Source organism: Myxine glutinosa, chromosome 1, assembly GCF_964187855.1.
Source record: "Myxine glutinosa chromosome 1, kmMyxGlut1.1, whole genome shotgun sequence".
Taxonomy (NCBI): Eukaryota; Metazoa; Chordata; class Myxini; order Myxiniformes; family Myxinidae; genus Myxine; species Myxine glutinosa.
In genome coordinates this window covers 214,572,379-214,588,961 of record NC_136261.1, presented here as the reverse complement: position 1 = coordinate 214,588,961, position 16,583 = coordinate 214,572,379, and the positions used below count along the sequence as shown (strand labels likewise).

At 40.2% G+C, this 16,583-nt stretch overlaps 9 non-coding genes across 9 annotated transcripts; all 9 read left to right on the top strand.

Moving 5' to 3' along the window:
* The first annotated feature begins 833 nt into the window (after nt 1-833).
* Nucleotides 834-905, top strand: TRNAG-UCC (transfer RNA glycine (anticodon UCC)). The gene has a single exon. It is a non-coding gene; the product is annotated as a tRNA-Gly (tRNA).
* Nucleotides 906-2,399: 1,494 nt separating this feature from the next.
* On the top strand, nt 2,400-2,471 carry TRNAG-UCC (transfer RNA glycine (anticodon UCC)). The gene has a single exon. It is a non-coding gene; the product is annotated as a tRNA-Gly (tRNA).
* Nucleotides 2,472-3,965: 1,494 nt separating this feature from the next.
* Nucleotides 3,966-4,037, top strand: TRNAG-UCC (transfer RNA glycine (anticodon UCC)). The gene has a single exon. It is a non-coding gene; the product is annotated as a tRNA-Gly (tRNA).
* A 1,498-nt stretch (nt 4,038-5,535) lies between these two features.
* Nucleotides 5,536-5,607, top strand: TRNAG-UCC (transfer RNA glycine (anticodon UCC)). Its single transcript has one exon. It is a non-coding gene; the product is annotated as a tRNA-Gly (tRNA).
* Nucleotides 5,608-7,423: 1,816 nt separating this feature from the next.
* Nucleotides 7,424-7,495, top strand: TRNAG-UCC (transfer RNA glycine (anticodon UCC)). Its single transcript has one exon. It is a non-coding gene; the product is annotated as a tRNA-Gly (tRNA).
* Nucleotides 7,496-8,989: 1,494 nt separating this feature from the next.
* On the top strand, nt 8,990-9,061 carry TRNAG-UCC (transfer RNA glycine (anticodon UCC)). The gene has a single exon. It is a non-coding gene; the product is annotated as a tRNA-Gly (tRNA).
* Nucleotides 9,062-10,902: 1,841 nt separating this feature from the next.
* On the top strand, nt 10,903-10,974 carry TRNAG-UCC (transfer RNA glycine (anticodon UCC)). The gene has a single exon. It is a non-coding gene; the product is annotated as a tRNA-Gly (tRNA).
* Nucleotides 10,975-12,468: 1,494 nt separating this feature from the next.
* TRNAG-UCC (transfer RNA glycine (anticodon UCC)) lies at nt 12,469-12,540 on the top strand. Its single transcript has one exon. It is a non-coding gene; the product is annotated as a tRNA-Gly (tRNA).
* A 1,494-nt stretch (nt 12,541-14,034) lies between these two features.
* Nucleotides 14,035-14,106, top strand: TRNAG-UCC (transfer RNA glycine (anticodon UCC)). Its single transcript has one exon. It is a non-coding gene; the product is annotated as a tRNA-Gly (tRNA).
* Nucleotides 14,107-16,583: the final 2,477 nt, after the last annotated feature.

Here is a 16,583-nt window from a genome sequence, read left to right as displayed (position 1 = left end):
GCACCCATATTTTCCCGAATCACTCTTCTTACGCGTGTTTCATCAAATTGTGGAACATTTTGAATGCAAAAGCATTCCTATTTACTGAAATGAAGCGCTTTTTTGCAATAAAGTTGTTGTTTGCACATTTTGCACACTTCTTGTCCCGAATTACACTTTAATGCAGAAATGCGTGTTTCATCATATCGTGTGCACCTGAGTTGTACGTCCTTCGCAAAACCACACATTTTCCACTCGGAAGATTGTGAATGCAATTACACTCCTGTTTACTGAAATCCGATCACGAGGAAGATTGTGAATGCAATAGCACTCCGATTTACTGAAATGAAGCGTTTTTGGCAATAAACTTGTTGTTTGCACATTTTGCACACTTATTGTCCCGAATTACACTTCCAATGCAGAAATGCGTGTTTCATCATATAGTTTGCACCTGAGTTGACGTACCAAGAAAACAACACATTTTCCACGCGGAAGATTGTGAATGCAATTGCACTCCTATTTACTGAAATCCGATTTACGAAATACGCCTTCGTGAGATATATCAGACATGAAGTTTCTGGCCAAGATTTGTCAAATTCTGTGTGTTTGGTTCAAACGCTAATGACTGAAGTGTTTGCCCCTCTCATTCCTTCATTCATTCAGTCACACACTCACTCATTCACTCCAGCACTCACTCACTCCCTCATTCACTCACACTCAATCATTCACTCACTTATTCACAGAATGACTCACTCACTGATGTTGGTTTATAATTATTGATGAAAGGATATTTGATAAGTTTGGTAATTGTATGAATAAAATATTTAACATTTGAAAAGAATATTTTTCATGGAGCGATGGTGGTATAGTGGTGAGCATAGCTGCCTTCCAAGCAGTTGACCCGGGTTCGATTCCTGGCCATCGCAGCTTAATTTTTATACTGTGCTTGCGAAGTGCAAAGCAGGTTTCAGCGATCGGGTGTGTGTGTGTGTGTGCGTGTCTGCATTAAAAAAAAAAATTCTCAGCCACCGTTGGATCGATTGACAAGAAATTCTTAACCCCGGAGTATCTCCGACTAAAGATTTATTTATCTATAATCAGGACGTTTCCCCGAGAATTATTACATTTGCACAAGTCATTTCCACGAAGAACATTGTGAATGGAAAACAGTCCTTTCCCTGAAATGTCGCGCTTTGGACCAAAAACTTTGTGTCTACGCATTTTGCAGAGTGTGCAATGATTCATACAAAAACTCCTCCTCTGTCGTGAAAAGAGGCGTTATGGAGCAAAAACTTATTGTCTGCACAAATTGCACCCTCATTGTCCCGAATCACACTTCTAATATTGAAACGCGTGTTTCCTCAAACAGTTGAACATTGTGAATGTAAAAACAGTCCTATTTCCTGAAAAGAAGCGTTTTGGACCAAAAACTTATTGTCTGCACAAATTGCACCCTCATTGTCCCGAATCACACTTCAAATATTGAAACAGGTGTTTCATCAAATTGTGGAACATTGTGAATGCAAAAGCACTCCTATTTACTGAAATGAAGAGTTTTTGGCAATAAACTTATTGTTTGCACATTTTGCACCCATATTTTCCCGAATCACTCTTCTTACGCTTGTTTCATCAAATTGTGGAACATTTTGAATGCAAAAGCACTCCTATTTACTGAAATGAAGCGTTTTTTGCAATAACGTTGTTGTTTGCACATTTTGCACACTTCTTGTCCCGAATTACACTTTAATGCAGAAATGCGTGTTTCATCATATCGTGTGCACCTGAGTTGTACGTCCTTCGCAAAACCACACATTTTCCACTCGGAAGATTGTGAATGCAATTACACTCCTGTTTACTGAAATCCGATCACGAGGAAGATTGTGAATGCAATAGCACTCCGATTTACTGAAATGAAGCGTTTTTGGCAATAAACTTGTTGTTTGCAGATTTTGCACACTTATTGTCCCGAATTACACTTCCAATGCAGAAATGCGTGTTTCATCATATAGTTTGCACCTGAGTTGACGTACCAAGAAAAACAACACATTTTCCACGAGGAAGATTGTGAATGCAATTGCACTCCTATTTACTGAAATCCGATTTACGAAATACGCCTTCGTGAGATATATCAGACATGAAGTTTCTGGCCAAGATTTGTAAAATTCTGTGTGTTTGGTTCAAACGCTAATGACTGAAGTGTTTGCCCCTCTCATTCCTTCATTCATTCAGTCACACACTCACTCATTCACTCCAGCACTCACTCAATCCCTCATTCACTCACACTCAATCATTCACTCACTTATTCACAGAATGACTCACTCACTGATGTTGGTTTATAATTATTGATGAAAGGATATTTGATAAGTTTGGTAATTGTATGAATAAAATATTTAACATTTGAAAAGAATTTTTTTCATGGAGCGATGGTGGTATAGTGGTGAGCATAGCTGCCTTCCAAGCAGTTGACCCGGGTTCGATTCCTGGCCATCGCAGCTTAATTTTTATACTGTGCTTGCGAAGTGCAAAGCAGGTTTCAGCGATCGGGTGTGTGTGTGTGTGCGTGTCTGCATTAAAAAAAAAAAATTCTCAGCCACCGTTGGATCGATTGACAAGAAATTCTTAACCCCGGAGTATCTCCGACTCAAGATTTATTTATCTATAATCAGGACGTTTCCCCGAGAATTATAACATTTGCACAAGTCATTTCCACGAAGAACATTGTGAATGGAAAACAGTCCTTTCCCTGAAATGTCGCGCTTTGGACCAAAAACTTTGTGTCTCCGCATTTTGCAGAGTGTGCAATGATTCATGCAAAAACTCCTCCTCTGTCGTGAAAAGAGGCGTTTTGGAGCCAAAACTTATTGTCTGCACAAATTGCACCCTCATTGTCCCGAATCACACTTCTAATATTGAAACGCGTGTTTTCCTCAAACAGTTGAACATTGTGAATGTAAAAACAGTGCTATTTCCTGAAAAGAAGCGTTTTGGACCAAAAACTTATTGTCTGCACAAATTGCACCCTCATTGTCCCGAATCACACTTCAAATATTGAAACACGTGTTTCATCAAATTGTGGAACATTGTGAATGCAAAAGCACTCCTATTTACTGAAATGAAGAGTTTTTGGCAATAAACTTGTTGTTTGCACATTTTGCACCCATATTTTCCCGAATCACTCTTCTTACGCGTGTTTCATCAAATTGTGGAACATTTTGAATGCAAAAGCATTCCTATTTACTGAAATGAAGCGTTTTTTGCAACAAAGTTGTTGTTTGCACATTTTGCACACTTCTTGTCCCGAATTACACTTTAATGCAGAAATGCGTGTTTCATCATATCGTGTGCACCTGAGTTGTACGTCCTTCGCAAAACCACACATTTTCCACTCGGAAGATTGTGAATGCAATTACACTCCTGTTTACTGAAATCCGATCACGAGGAAGATTGTGAATGCAATAGCACTCCGATTTACTGAAATGAAGCGTTTTTGGCAATAAACTTGTTGTTTGCACATTTTGCACACTTATTGTCCCGAATTACACTTCCAATGCAGAAATGCGTGTTTCATCATATAGTTTGCACCTGAGTTGACGTACCAAGCAAAACAACACATTTTCCACGAGGAAGATTGTGAATGCAATTGCACTCCTATTTACTGAAATCCGATTTACGAAATACGCCTTCGTGAGATATATCAGACATGAAGTTTCTGGCCAAGATTTGTCAAATTCTGTGTGTTTGGTTCAAACGCTAATGACTGAAGTGTTTGCCCCTCTCATTCCTTCATTCATTCAGTCACACACTCACTCATTCACTCCAGCACTCACTCACTCCCTCATTCACTCACACTCAATCATTCACTCACTTATTCACAGAATGACTCACTCACTGATGTTGGTTTATAATTATTGATGAAAGGATATTTGATAAGTTTGGTAATTGTATGAATAAAATATTTAACATTTGAAAAGAATATTTTTCATGGAGCGATGGTGGTATAGTGGTGAGCATAGCTGCCTTCCAAGCAGTTGACCCGGGTTCGATTCCTGGTCATCGCAGCTTAATTTTTATACTGTGCTTGCGAAGTGCAAAGCAGGTTTCAGCGATCGGGTGTGTGTGTGTGTGTGTGTGCGTGTTTGCATTAAAAAAAAAAAATTCTCAGCCACCGTTGGATCGATTGACAAGAAATTCTTAACCCCGGAGTATCTCCGACTAAAGATTTATTTATCTATAATCAGGACGTTTCCCCGAGAATTATTACATTTGCACAAGTCATTTCCACGAAGAACATTGTGAATGGAAAACAGTCCTTTCCCTGAAATGTCGCGCTTTGGACCAAAAACTTTGTGTCTCCGCATTTTGCAGAGTGTGCAATGATTCATACAAAAACTCCTCCTCTGTCGTGAAAAGAGGCGTTTTGGAGCAAAAACTTATTGTCTGCACAAATTGCACCCTCATTGTCCCGAATCACACTTCTTATATTGAAACGCGTGTTTCCTCAAACAGTTGAACATTGTGAATGTAAAAACAGTGCTATTTCCTGAAAATAAGCGTTTTGGACCAAAAACTTATTGTCTGCACAAATTGCACCCTCATTGTCCCGAATCACACTTCAAATATTGAAACAGGTGTTTCATCAAATTGTGGAACATTGTGAATGCAAAAGCACTCCTATTTACTGAAATGAAGAGTTTTGGCAATAAACTTGTTGTTTGCACATTTTGCACCCATATTTTCCCGAATCACTCTTCTTACGCATGTTTCATCAAATTGTGGAACATTTTGAATGCAAAAGCATTCCTATTTACTGAAATGAAGCGTTTTTTGCAATAAAGTTGTTGTTTGCACATTTTGCACACTTCTTGTCCCGAATTACACTTTAATGCAGAAATGCGTGTTTCATCATATCGTGTGCACCTGAGTTGTACGACCTTCGCAAAACCACACATTTTCCACTCGGAAGATTGTGAATGCATTTACACTCCTGTTTACTGAAATCCGATCACGAGGAAAATTGTGAATGCAATAGCACTCCGATTTACTGAAATGAAGCGTTTTTGGCAATAAACTTGTTGTTTGTAGATTTTGCACACTTATTGTCCCGAATTACACTTCCAATGCAGAAATGCGTGTTTCATCATATAGTTTGCACCTGATTTGACGTACCAAGCAAAACAATACATTTTCCACGAGGAAGATTGTGAATGCAATTGCACTCCTATTTACTGAAATCCGATTTACGAAATACGCCTTCGTGAGATATATCAGACATGAAGTTTCTGGCCAAGATTTGTCAAATTCTGTGTGTTTGGTTCAAACGCTAATGACTGAAGTGTTTGCCCCTCTCATTCCTTCATTCATTCAGTCACACACTCACTCATTCACTCCAGCACTCACTCACTCCCTCATTCACTCACACTCAATCATTCACTCACTTATTCACAGAATGACTCACTCACTGATGTTGGTTTATAATTATTGATGAAAGGATATTTCATAAGTTTGGTAATTGTATGAATAAAATATTTAACATTTGAAAAGAACATTTTTCATGGAGCGATGGTGGTATAGTGGTGAGCATAGCTGCCTTCCAAGCAGTTGATCCGGGTTCGATTCCTGGCCATCGCAGCTTAATTTTTATACTGTGCTTGCGAAGTGCAAAGCAGGTTTCAGCGATCGGGTGTGTGTGTGTGTGTGTGTGTGTGTGTGTGTGTGTGTGTGTGTGTGTGTGCGTGTCTGCATTAAAAAAAAAAAATTCTCAGCCACCGTTGGATCGATTGACAAGAAATTCTTAACACCAGAGTATCTCCGACTCAAGATTTATTTATCTATAATCAGGACGTTTCCCCGAGAATTATTGGCGCTGAGGAAGCGCCTTTAGCGATTGACTTCCAGCCAGTGTCACGCTAATTCCTGTCACAGGAATTCTGAGATCATATAAGTGGGCGTGGCAGTTCCTGATTGGTTCGTGTTGGGGAACGCCTTCTCGCTGCCGACGTGACGTAAATTCGCGCACGCGCACTGGTGAAGCTTAGTCGATCTTACTCGATCCCATATTACATGTACTTTCATTGCATACAAATTATACTTCCTCCTAGAAATTCCATGCCCGAACCTCAGCGCAATCCAAGAGGATTCACTTGTTACATTTGCACAAGTCATTTCCACGAAGAACATTGTGAATGGAAAACAGTCCTTTCCCTGAAATGTCGCGCTTTGGACCAAAAACTTTGTGTCTCCGCATTTTGCAGAGTGTGCAATGATTCATGCAAAAACTCCTCCTCTGTCGTGAAAAGAGGCGTTTTGGAGCAAAAACTTATTGTCTGCACAAATTCCACCCTCATTGTCCCGAATCACACTTCTAATATTGAAACGCGTGTTTTCCTCAAACAGTTGAACATTGTGAATGTAAAAACAGTGCTATTTCCTGAAAAGAAGCGTTTTGGACCAAAAATTTATTGTCTGCACAAATTGCACCCTCATTGTCCCGAATCACACTTCAAATATTGAAACACGTGTTTCATCAAATTGTGGAACATTGTGAATGCAAAAGCACTCCTATTTACTGAAATGAAGAGTTTTTGGCAATAAACTTGTTGTTTGCACATTTTGCACCCATATTTTCCCGAATCACTCTTCTTACGCGTGTTTCATCAAATTGTGGAACATTTTGAATGCAAAAGCATTCCTATTTACTGAAATGAAGCGCTTTTTTGCAATAAAGTTGTTGTTTGCACATTTTGCACACTTCTTGTCCCGAATTACACTTTAATGCAGAAATGCGTGTTTCATCATATCGTGTGCACCTGAGTTGTACGTCCTTCGCAAAACCACACATTTTCCACTCGGAAGATTGTGAATGCAATTACACTCCTGTTTACTGAAATCCGATCACGAGGAAGATTGTGAATGCAATAGCACTCCGATTTACTGAAATGAAGCGTTTTTGGCAATAAACTTGTTGTTTGCACATTTTGCACACTTATTGTCCCGAATTACACTTCCAATGCAGAAATGCGTGTTTCATCATATAGTTTGCACCTGAGTTGACGTACCAAGAAAACAACACATTTTCCACGCGGAAGATTGTGAATGCAATTGCACTCCTATTTACTGAAATCCGATTTACGAAATACGCCTTCGTGAGATATATCAGACATGAAGTTTCTGGCCAAGATTTGTCAAATTCTGTGTGTTTGGTTCAAACGCTAATGACTGAAGTGTTTGCCCCTCTCATTCCTTCATTCATTCAGTCACACACTCACTCATTCACTCCAGCACTCACTCACTCCCTCATTCACTCACACTCAATCATTCACTCACTTATTCACAGAATGACTCACTCACTGATGTTGGTTTATAATTATTGATGAAAGGATATTTGATAAGTTTGGTAATTGTATGAATAAAATATTTAACATTTGAAAAGAATATTTTTCATGGAGCGATGGTGGTATAGTGGTGAGCATAGCTGCCTTCCAAGCAGTTGACCCGGGTTCGATTCCTGGCCATCGCAGCTTAATTTTTATACTGTGCTTGCGAAGTGCAAAGCAGGTTTCAGCGATCGGGTGTGTGTGTGTGTGTGCGTGTCTGCATTAAAAAAAAAAATTCTCAGCCACCGTTGGATCGATTGACAAGAAATTCTTAACCCCGGAGTATCTCCGACTAAAGATTTATTTATCTATAATCAGGACGTTTCCCCGAGAATTATTACATTTGCACAAGTCATTTCCACGAAGAACATTGTGAATGGAAAACAGTCCTTTCCCTGAAATGTCGCGCTTTGGACCAAAAACTTTGTGTCTACGCATTTTGCAGAGTGTGCAATGATTCATACAAAAACTCCTCCTCTGTCGTGAAAAGAGGCGTTATGGAGCAAAAACTTATTGTCTGCACAAATTGCACCCTCATTGTCCCGAATCACACTTCTAATATTGAAACGCGTGTTTCCTCAAACAGTTGAACATTGTGAATGTAAAAACAGTCCTATTTCCTGAAAAGAAGCGTTTTGGACCAAAAACTTATTGTCTGCACAAATTGCACCCTCATTGTCCCGAATCACACTTCAAATATTGAAACAGGTGTTTCATCAAATTGTGGAACATTGTGAATGCAAAAGCACTCCTATTTACTGAAATGAAGAGTTTTTGGCAATAAACTTATTGTTTGCACATTTTGCACCCATATTTTCCCGAATCACTCTTCTTACGCTTGTTTCATCAAATTGTGGAACATTTTGAATGCAAAAGCACTCCTATTTACTGAAATGAAGCGTTTTTTGCAATAACGTTGTTGTTTGCACATTTTGCACACTTCTTGTCCCGAATTACACTTTAATGCAGAAATGCGTGTTTCATCATATCGTGTGCACCTGAGTTGTACGTCCTTCGCAAAACCACACATTTTCCACTCGGAAGATTGTGAATGCAATTACACTCCTGTTTACTGAAATCCGATCACGAGGAAGATTGTGAATGCAATAGCACTCCGATTTACTGAAATGAAGCGTTTTTGGCAATAAACTTGTTGTTTGCAGATTTTGCACACTTATTGTCCCGAATTACACTTCCAATGCAGAAATGCGTGTTTCATCATATAGTTTGCACCTGAGTTGACGTACCAAGAAAAACAACACATTTTCCACGAGGAAGATTGTGAATGCAATTGCACTCCTATTTACTGAAATCCGATTTACGAAATACGCCTTCGTGAGATATATCAGACATGAAGTTTCTGGCCAAGATTTGTAAAATTCTGTGTGTTTGGTTCAAACGCTAATGACTGAAGTGTTTGCCCCTCTCATTCCTTCATTCATTCAGTCACACACTCACTCATTCACTCCAGCACTCACTCACTCCCTCATTCACTCACACTCAATCATTCACTCACTTATTCACAGAATGACTCACTCACTGATGTTGGTTTATAATTATTGATGAAAGGATATTTCATAAGTTTGGTAATTGTATGAATAAAATATTTAACATTTGAAAAGAACATTTTTCATGGAGCGATGGTGGTATAGTGGTGAGCATAGCTGCCTTCCAAGCAGTTGATCCGGGTTCGATTCCTGGCCATCGCAGCTTAATTTTTATACTGTGCTTGCGAAGTGCAAAGCAGGTTTCAGCGATCGGGTGTGTGTGTGTGTGTGTGTGTGTGTGTGTGTGTGTGTGTGTGTGTGTGTGTGTGTGTGTGTGTGTGTGTGTGTGCGTGTCTGCATTAAAAAAAAAAAAATTCTCAGCCACCGTTGGATCGATTGACAAGAAATTCTTAACACCAGAGTATCTCCGACTCAAGATTTATTTATCTATAATCAGGACGTTTCCCCGAGAATTATTGGCGCTGAGGAAGCGCCTTTAGCGATTGACTTCCAGCCAGTGTCACGCTAATTCCTGTCACAGGAATTCTGAGATCATATAAGTGGGCGTGGCAGTTCCTGATTGGTTCGTGTTGGGGAACGCCTTCTCGCTGCCGACGTGACGTAAATTCGCGCACGCGCACTGGTGAAGCTTAGTCGATCTTACTCGATCCCATATTACATGTACTTTCATTGCATACAAATTATACTTCCTCCTAGAAATTCCATGCCCGAACCTCAGCGCAATCCAAGAGGATTCACTTGTTACATTTGCACAAGTCATTTCCACGAAGAACATTGTGAATGGAAAACAGTCCTTTCCCTGAAATGTCGCGCTTTGGACCAAAAACTTTGTGTCTCCGCATTTTGCAGAGTGTGCAATGATTCATGCAAAAACTCCTCCTCTGTCGTGAAAAGAGGCGTTTTGGAGCAAAAACTTATTGTCTGCACAAATTCCACCCTCATTGTCCCGAATCACACTTCTAATATTGAAACGCGTGTTTTCCTCAAACAGTTGAACATTGTGAATGTAAAAACAGTGCTATTTCCTGAAAAGAAGCGTTTTGGACCAAAAATTTATTGTCTGCACAAATTGCACCCTCATTGTCCCGAATCACACTTCAAATATTGAAACACGTGTTTCATCAAATTGTGGAACATTGTGAATGCAAAAGCACTCCTATTTACTGAAATGAAGAGTTTTTGGCAATAAACTTGTTGTTTGCACATTTTGCACCCATATTTTCCCGAATCACTCTTCTTACGCGTGTTTCATCAAATTGTGGAACATTTTGAATGCAAAAGCATTCCTATTTACTGAAATGAAGCGCTTTTTTGCAATAAAGTTGTTGTTTGCACATTTTGCACACTTCTTGTCCCGAATTACACTTTAATGCAGAAATGCGTGTTTCATCATATCGTGTGCACCTGAGTTGTACGTCCTTCGCAAAACCACACATTTTCCACTCGGAAGATTGTGAATGCAATTACACTCCTGTTTACTGAAATCCGATCACGAGGAAGATTGTGAATGCAATAGCACTCCGATTTACTGAAATGAAGCGTTTTTGGCAATAAACTTGTTGTTTGCACATTTTGCACACTTATTGTCCCGAATTACACTTCCAATGCAGAAATGCGTGTTTCATCATATAGTTTGCACCTGAGTTGACGTACCAAGAAAACAACACATTTTCCACGCGGAAGATTGTGAATGCAATTGCACTCCTATTTACTGAAATCCGATTTACGAAATACGCCTTCGTGAGATATATCAGACATGAAGTTTCTGGCCAAGATTTGTCAAATTCTGTGTGTTTGGTTCAAACGCTAATGACTGAAGTGTTTGCCCCTCTCATTCCTTCATTCATTCAGTCACACACTCACTCATTCACTCCAGCACTCACTCACTCCCTCATTCACTCACACTCAATCATTCACTCACTTATTCACAGAATGACTCACTCACTGATGTTGGTTTATAATTATTGATGAAAGGATATTTGATAAGTTTGGTAATTGTATGAATAAAATATTTAACATTTGAAAAGAATATTTTTCATGGAGCGATGGTGGTATAGTGGTGAGCATAGCTGCCTTCCAAGCAGTTGACCCGGGTTCGATTCCTGGCCATCGCAGCTTAATTTTTATACTGTGCTTGCGAAGTGCAAAGCAGGTTTCAGCGATCGGGTGTGTGTGTGTGTGTGCGTGTCTGCATTAAAAAAAAAAATTCTCAGCCACCGTTGGATCGATTGACAAGAAATTCTTAACCCCGGAGTATCTCCGACTAAAGATTTATTTATCTATAATCAGGACGTTTCCCCGAGAATTATTACATTTGCACAAGTCATTTCCACGAAGAACATTGTGAATGGAAAACAGTCCTTTCCCTGAAATGTCGCGCTTTGGACCAAAAACTTTGTGTCTACGCATTTTGCAGAGTGTGCAATGATTCATACAAAAACTCCTCCTCTGTCGTGAAAAGAGGCGTTATGGAGCAAAAACTTATTGTCTGCACAAATTGCACCCTCATTGTCCCGAATCACACTTCTAATATTGAAACGCGTGTTTCCTCAAACAGTTGAACATTGTGAATGTAAAAACAGTCCTATTTCCTGAAAAGAAGCGTTTTGGACCAAAAACTTATTGTCTGCACAAATTGCACCCTCATTGTCCCGAATCACACTTCAAATATTGAAACAGGTGTTTCATCAAATTGTGGAACATTGTGAATGCAAAAGCACTCCTATTTACTGAAATGAAGAGTTTTTGGCAATAAACTTATTGTTTGCACATTTTGCACCCATATTTTCCCGAATCACTCTTCTTACGCTTGTTTCATCAAATTGTGGAACATTTTGAATGCAAAAGCACTCCTATTTACTGAAATGAAGCGTTTTTTGCAATAACGTTGTTGTTTGCACATTTTGCACACTTCTTGTCCCGAATTACACTTTAATGCAGAAATGCGTGTTTCATCATATCGTGTGCACCTGAGTTGTACGTCCTTCGCAAAACCACACATTTTCCACTCGGAAGATTGTGAATGCAATTACACTCCTGTTTACTGAAATCCGATCACGAGGAAGATTGTGAATGCAATAGCACTCCGATTTACTGAAATGAAGCGTTTTTGGCAATAAACTTGTTGTTTGCAGATTTTGCACACTTATTGTCCCGAATTACACTTCCAATGCAGAAATGCGTGTTTCATCATATAGTTTGCACCTGAGTTGACGTACCAAGAAAAACAACACATTTTCCACGAGGAAGATTGTGAATGCAATTGCACTCCTATTTACTGAAATCCGATTTACGAAATACGCCTTCGTGAGATATATCAGACATGAAGTTTCTGGCCAAGATTTGTAAAATTCTGTGTGTTTGGTTCAAACGCTAATGACTGAAGTGTTTGCCCCTCTCATTCCTTCATTCATTCAGTCACACACTCACTCATTCACTCCAGCACTCACTCAATCCCTCATTCACTCACACTCAATCATTCACTCACTTATTCACAGAATGACTCACTCACTGATGTTGGTTTATAATTATTGATGAAAGGATATTTGATAAGTTTGGTAATTGTATGAATAAAATATTTAACATTTGAAAAGAATTTTTTTCATGGAGCGATGGTGGTATAGTGGTGAGCATAGCTGCCTTCCAAGCAGTTGACCCGGGTTCGATTCCTGGCCATCGCAGCTTAATTTTTATACTGTGCTTGCGAAGTGCAAAGCAGGTTTCAGCGATCGGGTGTGTGTGTGTGTGCGTGTCTGCATTAAAAAAAATAAATTCTCAGCCACCGTTGGATCGATTGACAAGAAATTCTTAACCCCGGAGTATCTCCGACTCAAGATTTATTTATCTATAATCAGGACGTTTCCCCGAGAATTATAACATTTGCACAAGTCATTTCCACGAAGAACATTGTGAATGGAAAACAGTCCTTTCCCTGAAATGTCGCGCTTTGGACCAAAAACTTTGTGTCTCCGCATTTTGCAGAGTGTGCAATGATTCATGCAAAAACTCCTCCTCTGTCGTGAAAAGAGGCGTTTTGGAGCCAAAACTTATTGTCTGCACAAATTGCACCCTCATTGTCCCGAATCACACTTCTAATATTGAAACGCGTGTTTTCCTCAAACAGTTGAACATTGTGAATGTAAAAACAGTGCTATTTCCTGAAAAGAAGCGTTTTGGACCAAAAACTTATTGTCTGCACAAATTGCACCCTCATTGTCCCGAATCACACTTCAAATATTGAAACACGTGTTTCATCAAATTGTGGAACATTGTGAATGCAAAAGCACTCCTATTTACTGAAATGAAGAGTTTTTGGCAATAAACTTGTTGTTTGCACATTTTGCACCCATATTTTCCCGAATCACTCTTCTTACGCGTGTTTCATCAAATTGTGGAACATTTTGAATGCAAAAGCATTCCTATTTACTGAAATGAAGCGTTTTTTGCAACAAAGTTGTTGTTTGCACATTTTGCACACTTCTTGTCCCGAATTACACTTTAATGCAGAAATGCGTGTTTCATCATATCGTGTGCACCTGAGTTGTACGTCCTTCGCAAAACCACACATTTTCCACTCGGAAGATTGTGAATGCAATTACACTCCTGTTTACTGAAATCCGATCACGAGGAAGATTGTGAATGCAATAGCACTCCGATTTACTGAAATGAAGCGTTTTTGGCAATAAACTTGTTGTTTGCACATTTTGCACACTTATTGTCCCGAATTACACTTCCAATGCAGAAATGCGTGTTTCATCATATAGTTTGCACCTGAGTTGACGTACCAAGCAAAACAACACATTTTCCACGAGGAAGATTGTGAATGCAATTGCACTCCTATTTACTGAAATCCGATTTACGAAATACGCCTTCGTGAGATATATCAGACATGAAGTTTCTGGCCAAGATTTGTCAAATTCTGTGTGTTTGGTTCAAACGCTAATGACTGAAGTGTTTGCCCCTCTCATTCCTTCATTCATTCAGTCACACACTCACTCATTCACTCCAGCACTCACTCACTCCCTCATTCACTCACACTCAATCATTCACTCACTTATTCACAGAATGACTCACTCACTGATGTTGGTTTATAATTATTGATGAAAGGATATTTGATAAGTTTGGTAATTGTATGAATAAAATATTTAACATTTGAAAAGAATATTTTTCATGGAGCGATGGTGGTATAGTGGTGAGCATAGCTGCCTTCCAAGCAGTTGACCCGGGTTCGATTCCTGGTCATCGCAGCTTAATTTTTATACTGTGCTTGCGAAGTGCAAAGCAGGTTTCAGCGATCGGGTGTGTGTGTGTGTGTGTGTGTGCGTGTTTGCATTAAAAAAAAAAAATTCTCAGCCACCGTTGGATCGATTGACAAGAAATTCTTAACCCCGGAGTATCTCCGACTAAAGATTTATTTATCTATAATCAGGACGTTTCCCCGAGAATTATTACATTTGCACAAGTCATTTCCACGAAGAACATTGTGAATGGAAAACAGTCCTTTCCCTGAAATGTCGCGCTTTGGACCAAAAACTTTGTGTCTCCGCATTTTGCAGAGTGTGCAATGATTCATACAAAAACTCCTCCTCTGTCGTGAAAAGAGGCGTTTTGGAGCAAAAACTTATTGTCTGCACAAATTGCACCCTCATTGTCCCGAATCACACTTCTTATATTGAAACGCGTGTTTCCTCAAACAGTTGAACATTGTGAATGTAAAAACAGTGCTATTTCCTGAAAATAAGCGTTTTGGACCAAAAACTTATTGTCTGCACAAATTGCACCCTCATTGTCCCGAATCACACTTCAAATATTGAAACAGGTGTTTCATCAAATTGTGGAACATTGTGAATGCAAAAGCACTCCTATTTACTGAAATGAAGAGTTTTGGCAATAAACTTGTTGTTTGCACATTTTGCACCCATATTTTCCCGAATCACTCTTCTTACGCGTGTTTCATCAAATTGTGGAACATTTTGAATGCAAAAGCATTCCTATTTACTGAAATGAAGCGTTTTTTGCAATAAAGTTGTTGTTTGCACATTTTGCACACTTCTTGTCCCGAATTACACTTTAATGCAGAAATGCGTGTTTCATCATATCGTGTGCACCTGAGTTGTACGTCCTTCGCAAAACCACACATTTTCCACTCGGAAGATTGTGAATGCAATTACACTCCTGTTTACTGAAATCCGATCACGAGGAAGATTGTGAATGCAATAGCACTCCGATTTACTGAAATGAAGCGTTTTTGGCAATAAACTTGTTGTTTGCAGATTTTGCACACTTATTGTCCCGAATTACACTTCCAATGCAGAAATGCGTGTTTCATCATATAGTTTTTTTTTTTTTTTTTTTTTTTTTTTTTTTTTGTATACAAGATCGAGGCTCGTGAAAGAGCTAACATTAATCACACAAAAAGACAAACCGACACACAAAACACAAAAAACAAGGGGAGCGGTAGACAAGATGGTGAGAGAGGGGGAAGGACACAAAAGAGAGGGGGAAGGACACAAACACAACATTTGAGAACAGGGACATCGGGAGGACTTGGGGGGAGGTGGGAGAGGATTAAAACATATGAACACTGCAAGGACTCTGGGGTGAATTACCGGGGGTAGAAAAGATCAAGGTTTTCGATGGGGGAAGATAAGAGATGGTGGTGAACAGCTGTTTTAAAGACCTGGAGGGAGGAGTGGGATTGAAGGGAGTGGGGGAGTTTGTTCCAGAGGCGGGAGAAAAGGGGAATGAAAGAGTGAAGGTGAGCAGAGAGCCTAGACTTTGGCAGTTTAACCAGAAGAGGGTTGCAGGCAGATCTTGTGCGACCTGAAGGAATATTGGGGGGACAGAGCACAGAGAGAGCTGGGGGAGCAAGGCCGGAGAGGAGTCGGTAGAAGACAGAAAGACCACCAACCTGCCTGCGGTGAGTGAGTGAAAGGCCCTCGGCGTTGACTACATCGCAGGAGATTCCAATGATTCTGAAAGCTTTGGCCTCAACAGCGTGAAGCCGAGCAAGGTGTGAGGCAGGAGCACCAGCCCAGAGGGGGGAACAGTATTCCATTGAGCTGCGGATGAAAGCCTTGTATGTGGTGAGGAGCTCAGGTGTGCCAAGGAAGGACTTCGCACGACGGAGGATGCCCAGTCGGCGACTGGCTTTGGAGGCCAGCTTGGAAATGTGGTTTTCCCAAGAAAGATCATGGCAGATAGTGAGACCCAAAAGCTTGAGCGACAGAACTTCTTGGAGAGGATTGTTGAGAAAGTAGATGGGAGGGTTGTCCAGTCGGTCCTTTCGGAGAGACATTGTAAGAGTGTGAGATTTGTCAGGATTGAAAGACATGTTCCACTTGTTTGACCAGTCTGTGATTTTGTCCAGGTCTGCAGAGAGTGAGGAGGCTGCAGACTGCCGATCTGAGGGATGAGGAATGGAGCGACAGAGAGTAGAGTCGTCAGCAAAGAGATAGAGAGGATTTTCAAGAGAGTCAGAGAGATCATTGATGAAGACCAGAAAAAGCACAGGGCCCAGAACACTACCTTGGGGAACTCCAGCCTGAACAGGAAGAGGAGATGAGAGAAACCCATTCAGGGCCACACGTTGACTACGACCAGAGAGGAAGTCCGCCAGCCATGCGTGGAGATTTCCATGGATACCAAAGGAGGAGAGTTTGGAGAGCAGAGCAGGGTGCCAGACCGTATCGAAGGCACGTGAAATGTCAAGGGAGACAGCTCT